We start from the raw sequence: 6605 nt of genomic DNA on the forward strand, positions 1-6605 counted from the left end.
TGCACCTAGTCCTTCTAGAAATAAAAATAAAAATAAAAATGATAGGACCTTGCACACTTCTAGTGAACCCAAAATAGAAAAACCTCCTGATAATGAAAATGAAACTTCTATCTTTGATGCTGAAACCCAATCTGGTAATGAACACTCACCTAATGATAATGAAAAAGATAATGATAAGGTTCATGAAGACTCTCAACCAACTAATGATAAAGAACCAGATAATGATGTTGAGATAGAACCACCTGTTGATCTTGATAACCCACAACCTAAAAATAAAAGGTATGATAAAGAGACTTAGTGGCTAGGAAACACGGTAAAGAAAGAGAACCGTGGGTTCAAAAACCTATGCCTTTTCCACCCAAGTAAACTAAAAATAATGATGATGAAGAATTTGAACGCTTTGCTGAAATGCTGAGGCCAGTCTTTTTGCGTACTCGCTTGACTGATATCTTGAAAATGCCTCCTTATGCAAAGTATATGAAATACATCATCACAAATAAGAGAAAAATACCGGAAGCTGAAATCTCCACTATGCTTGCTAATTATACTTTTAAAGATGGAGTACCTAAAAAACTTGGAGATCCGGGAATACCAATCCGGGAATACCAACTATACCTTGCTCTATCAAAAAGAATTATGTGAAAACTGCTTTGTGTGATTTAGGAGCTGGTGTTAGTGTTATGTCGTTCTCTTTATATATAAGACTTGACTTGAATAAACTCACACCTACTGAAATATCTTTGCAAATGGCTGACAAATCAACTGTCATACCTATCGGTATCTGCGAGGGTGTGCCCGTTGTTGTTGCTAATGTTACTATTTTGACTGACTTTGTTATACTTGAGATGCCCGAGGACGACAACATGTCGATTATCCTTGGTAGACCATTCTTGAATACTGCATGGGCTATTATTGATTTCAATAAAAGCAAGGTCACTTTTCATATTACTGGAAATGAGCATACAGTGCACTTTCCGAAGAAACAATTCAAGTGAATGGTATTAGTGTTATTGAAAAATCTCCGGCAATCACTATTGGAACACTGGTGCGGGCGGTCCTAAACAAACGGTTTTTACCCCTTTCCGCAACGGCATTTGGAACCATCGCCAAGTGAGTGTGTGCGATAGGGTGTCCTTCCCACACGACCCAGAAAATGATCGGGGATAGGCCCTCCTGGGACCCAGGCTGGGGCCATGTGCGATCAGGCGAGGCATCGAAACCCAATCATTTCCGTAGGTATGTACATCCCACACGGTGAATCCCAGAAATCATTTCCGTAGGTATGTACATCCCACATGGTAAATCCCAGAAATCATTTCCGTAGGTATGTACATCCCACACGGTGAATCCCAGAAAAACATTTCCGTTCGTATGTATATCACACACAGTCAGTCCAAGGAATACGTTTCCGTTCTTATTTACATCCCACACAGTCGATCCAGGGAAAACGTTTCCATTCGGATGTACATCCCACATGGTTTTATGTATACGCCCGTGTGTGAAAGGTGTAACTATCACACACGTTGTGCCTTGGTTAACTGTTTGCTTTCATTAACTACATCACACACGATTTGATGTAGAAACTGTGTGGCATTGGGCTATCCATCACAAGCGCTTTTACTGCTAGAACCATTTGCAAAGGTCCATGACCGTCTGTTCTATTTTTATTTTTGCCTGTAATTTATTATTCTAATTGGAAAATTTGAAATACGAAACGTGCAATTCAAATTCTTAGCACAATGGTTCAACAACGAATCCATAAATAAAATTGCCAGTACAATATGTTTAGTAATTACAGGATTAGGTAGCAATTAACTATGATGAACCACAATATTCAAAGGCGGTAAAGGTGAAGAGACAAGTGTAAATCATATTGACTGCCGACGGTGTTGAAGAAGCAGAATGCCCATAATGTGCCTTCCTGCATGCCATAGGCACGAACCACCTTTGTCCAACCCCTTGGGACGATCGCCTGCTCATCCTTCACCGCCTTCAGGAAGACTTGTAGAGCATTATCATGGTAGCATTAATTATATACTTTAACCTTAGTTGCCTCCACTCCGGTCATGTAGTTTGCAAGGTAATCATCAGTAAATAGCTTCAGAAACTACTGAAAAGAGAAAAATATCAGATACTGAGGTCTAATAGAGTAACTTGTTGTGGGCAGGGGAAAAAGGCAACACATTACTTACCATCCTAAAGTTCACTGTATTTTTCGACAAAGGGTAAATAAAGAGCTTAATTCCAATCACCCATTTCTTTCACCTAACAATCTTTCTTAGTTTCCTCACTTGACGCTTGTTCATGAATATCTCATTGCCCCATACGCAAAAGGGATCGAAGGGTGGATCAGTACCCCTCATATATGTACCTACAAGCAACCAGTAAATGTTAGAAGCTAAACTAAGATTGCACAAATGATGTAAAATACAACTACCTATGTTCCTAAGTACAAGTATTTTTTTAGATTTCAATATGAACTACATACGGATGTATATAGAATTATAGATATAGTTTAGATTAGAATCTAGATTCAATCACTTTGCTCCTTATGTAGTCTATATTGGAATCTCTAAAAATACTTATATTTAGGAATAGATGGTGTATAAGACATGGGATGCAGCTAACCTCGACGGCAAACAATAACATCGCCCATTGTAGCCATGTGTAAGTACATGGAAAGCCAATGTTAACTATAACAGGGTTAACATCCACCAAAAATAGCAAATGGTAATAAAACGACAGCATCTGTAGTGATATCTTCATTTCAAAAGAGTAGCACGGTAGCAAAGGGAAGGATTAAAAAATGGATACAACTGTTAATTGCAACAGGCTTAACAACATCCTAATTCATGTTTTGTAAGTTTGTAGCCAGTGAAATACAACTCTTTAAAAATGGATACAACTATTAATTGCAACAGGCTTAATGGCCATTGAAACCAGTACTAATAAAAATGCAATTGGCAGAGTTAAACATCACAGAGCAGGTGCGGCTAGAGAAGATAATGGCCCAGTTGTCTATAAAAAGGTAGGGAAAATAGCTCAAACGTGTTAGGTATGTTTACTACAACATGCTTAATACATCGACAGTACAAAACATAGCCATTAATTGCAACTGGTATTGGTTAGATTGAACTAGTGGGTACATACTTGGTAAGTCCTGAGAGGTAGTTGCCGGGGCACTTCATCTTGGCCAGAGCCCGCCCAAAGTCAGCGGTGGCAGAGGCAAGCTGTTCCTCCGGGTCGAAGCGTGGATTAGTGCCACTGACTTGTGTACCTACAGGCAACCAGTAAATGGTAGAAGTTAAACTGCAATTGCACAAATGATGTGAAATACTGTAAGACATGGGATGTAGCTAACCTTGACGACAAACAACAACATCGGCCGTTATGACCCTGTGTAAGTAAATGGACAAGCATGTTAAGTACAACAGGGTTAGCATCCACCAAAAATAGCAAATGGGGCTGCATCTCTAGTATATCTTCATTGCAGAGAGTAGCATGGTAGCAAATGGACAAATTAAAAAATGGATAACTGTAAATTGCAACAGGCTTAACAACATCCTAAGTCATGTTTTGTAAGTTTGTAGCCATTGAAATGCAACTGTTTAAAAATGGATTCAACTATTAATTGCAACAGGCTTAATAGACATTGAAACCGGTACTGATAAAAATGCAATTGGCATAGTTAAACATCACAAGGCAGGTGCTGCCAGAGCAGAGAATGGCCTAGATGTCTATAAAAAGGTAGGGATAATAGCAAAGACGTGTTAGGAATGTTTACTAGAACATGCTTAATACATCGACCGTACAGAACATAGCCATTAATTGCAACTGGTATTGGTAAGATTGAACTGGTGAGTACATACTTGGTAAGTCATGAGAGGTAGTTGCTGGGGCACTTCATCTAGGCCAGAGCTCGCCCAAAGTCAGCGACGACAAAGGCAAGCTATTCCTCCGGGTCGAAGCGTGGATCAGTGCCACTAACATGTGTACCTACAGGCAACCAGTAAATGGGCAGAAGTTAAACTGCAATTGCACAAATTATGTGAAATACTGTAAGACATGGGATGCAGCTCACCTCGATGGCAAACAAAAGCATCAGCCGTTATGACCCTGCGTAAGTACATGGACATGCATGTTAAGTGCAACAGGGTTAGCATCCACTAAAAATAGCAAATGGGCATCATCTCTAGTGATATCCTGAGTCATGTATTGTAAGTTTGTTGCTGGTATTGGTGAAATTGAGTTGGAGACAGTAATATTTGAACATCACATGTCAGGACCCCGATTCCAAGTCACATCGATCTAGCCGGTAACACCTCATATCACTTTGCGACCTCACGCACGGTATTCCCACGAGTGTCGCCTTACCATGGCCCGGGACTGTTTGCGCCTTTTGGCTCACGTATATGATAGCGTCACTAGCATCCATATGACAGAGAACCCGGGCCGACATGGCTAGTCGTGATCCCAAAGCGGCACTAACCTATGGGAACAGGCATACATGAATCACATCGAGCATGTCGGTCAGCAGCGTGTGAATCCGGGCTGTAGCACTGGCTAACAGGACTCCGGGAACCCGAGCTGTAGCAGGCTAGGCAGGACTCCGGATCTCACCGCATGACATTTCCCCGAAGGGACAGACACAGGAACAAAGTGAAACACATGCCAGCCAGTCAAGTGTTCTGAGCGGTAGTGCTGGGCTAGCAGGACTCCGGTGAACCGGGCTGTAGCGGAGTACTATGGCTCATGGAAGCACTAGACTACATTTCCCCATAAGAGAGGCTACCAAGGATAAACAACTAGATTATCGGATCCCACACATACCAAGCATTTCAATCATACACACAATATGCTCGATATGTGTAAATACAACATGGCATCACAACATAACTCTACGACTCAAACATTTATTCATTAGGCTCCGAGGAGCAAGATATTACAAACATGGGTCTCATGACCCAACAATCATAGCATACAAATCAAACCACATGTGGAAGCTTAACATGTCTGAGTACAGACATCTACAAATGAAAAGGCTAAGAAGCCTGACTATCTACCAGATCCTGCCGAGGACACAAGATCGTAGCTGAGGTATCAAGCTAAACGTTGAAGTCCACGCGGAACTACTAGCGAGACTGAAGTCTCTCTGCAAAACATAAATTAAGCAGACGTGAGTACAAAAGTACTCAGCAAGACTTACATCAGAACTAGCTACATATGCATCGGCATCAACAAAGGGATGGTGGGGTTTAACTACAGCAAGCCAGCTTTGACTCAGTACCTAACCTAAACTACGACTGCAAGTAACTCTTTTGAGGTGGCGCACACGAGTCCACATATTCACCATATCAATACACCACTACGGATCCGCTCCCATATCCCTACGAGAAGGCCATCCATAGCACTCACGCTTATCTTGCGAGTTTTAGAGTATCCACTTTCATTTGTCTATGAACTACGCAAGGGGTCCAAGTTTCCATATCCGAGGAATCCCGCTATTCGAATAGATAATGATAACCCTGCAGGGGTGTACTTCTTCACACACGCTCCCACCACTTATCACCATATACACGTCATGTATCTCGGCAACCTTCAAGCGGAAGCCTGGCGAGGGTGTCGGCCACAGCCTACCTAAACACTCAAGTCTCTAGTCAGGTTTATCGCCTATCCAGGTTCCATCCGCAGGGAGTCCGGCCGAGGTTTCCACATACGGCCCCGAACGATGTGAATAGGGTTCCCGAGACACCAAACGGGCGCCCGGTACACCGTGCCACGGTGTATCTACCACATCATCACCCACCCCTAGGGTCAGTGCTACGCACGGCCGCCAACACATAACCTACAAACACCAGAAACTAGTTGCAACTCCTGGACAGAGTACTAGGGTGATTAAGAAGCCGAGAGGGTCAATTAAGGATCGCAATGAGTGGTAGTAGCTGTTCATGGATCACAGACACAGAACTTAGTTCCTGAGGACGGTTTCAATGAGACAACCCACCATGTACTCATACATGGCCTCTCACCGCTACCTTTACCAAATCGTGTTCACACACTTAGCTCACACACAGTAGGACATGTTCACACACCTCCGATTCATCCCCGATGATTCAGACCTGACACAACTCTATGCAATAGCAGGCATGACAAACAAGCATGAATGAGTAGGCACATCAGGGCTCAAACAACTCCTACTCATGCTAGTGGGTTTCATCTATTTACTGTGGCAATGACAGGTCATGCAGAGGAAAAGGGTTCAACTACCGCAACATGTAACAGTTGAATCGTTGTTGTCCTAATGCAGTAAAAGAGAGCAGGAGCGAGAGTGTGGGATTGTATCGGAATGAACAAGGGGTTTTTGCTTGCCTGGCACTTTTGAAGATAATATAGTTCTTCATCGGTGTCATCGATCACGTCGTCGGAAACATCGTCGTCTGAGAGGGGACGGTTACCGGCAAACAGAGAAGGACACAATCAATGCAATGCAACAATATGATGCATGAATGTGACATGGCAATATGCTTTTGATTGGCCTAATGCAGCTAGCAATCATATTAAATGAAGTTGGTTTGAACCAAGGGTTCAAATTCAAACTCCATATG

Source organism: Triticum urartu, chromosome 3 (genome assembly GCF_003073215.2).
Source record: "Triticum urartu cultivar G1812 chromosome 3, Tu2.1, whole genome shotgun sequence".
NCBI lineage: Eukaryota > Viridiplantae > Streptophyta > Magnoliopsida > Poales > Poaceae > Triticum > Triticum urartu.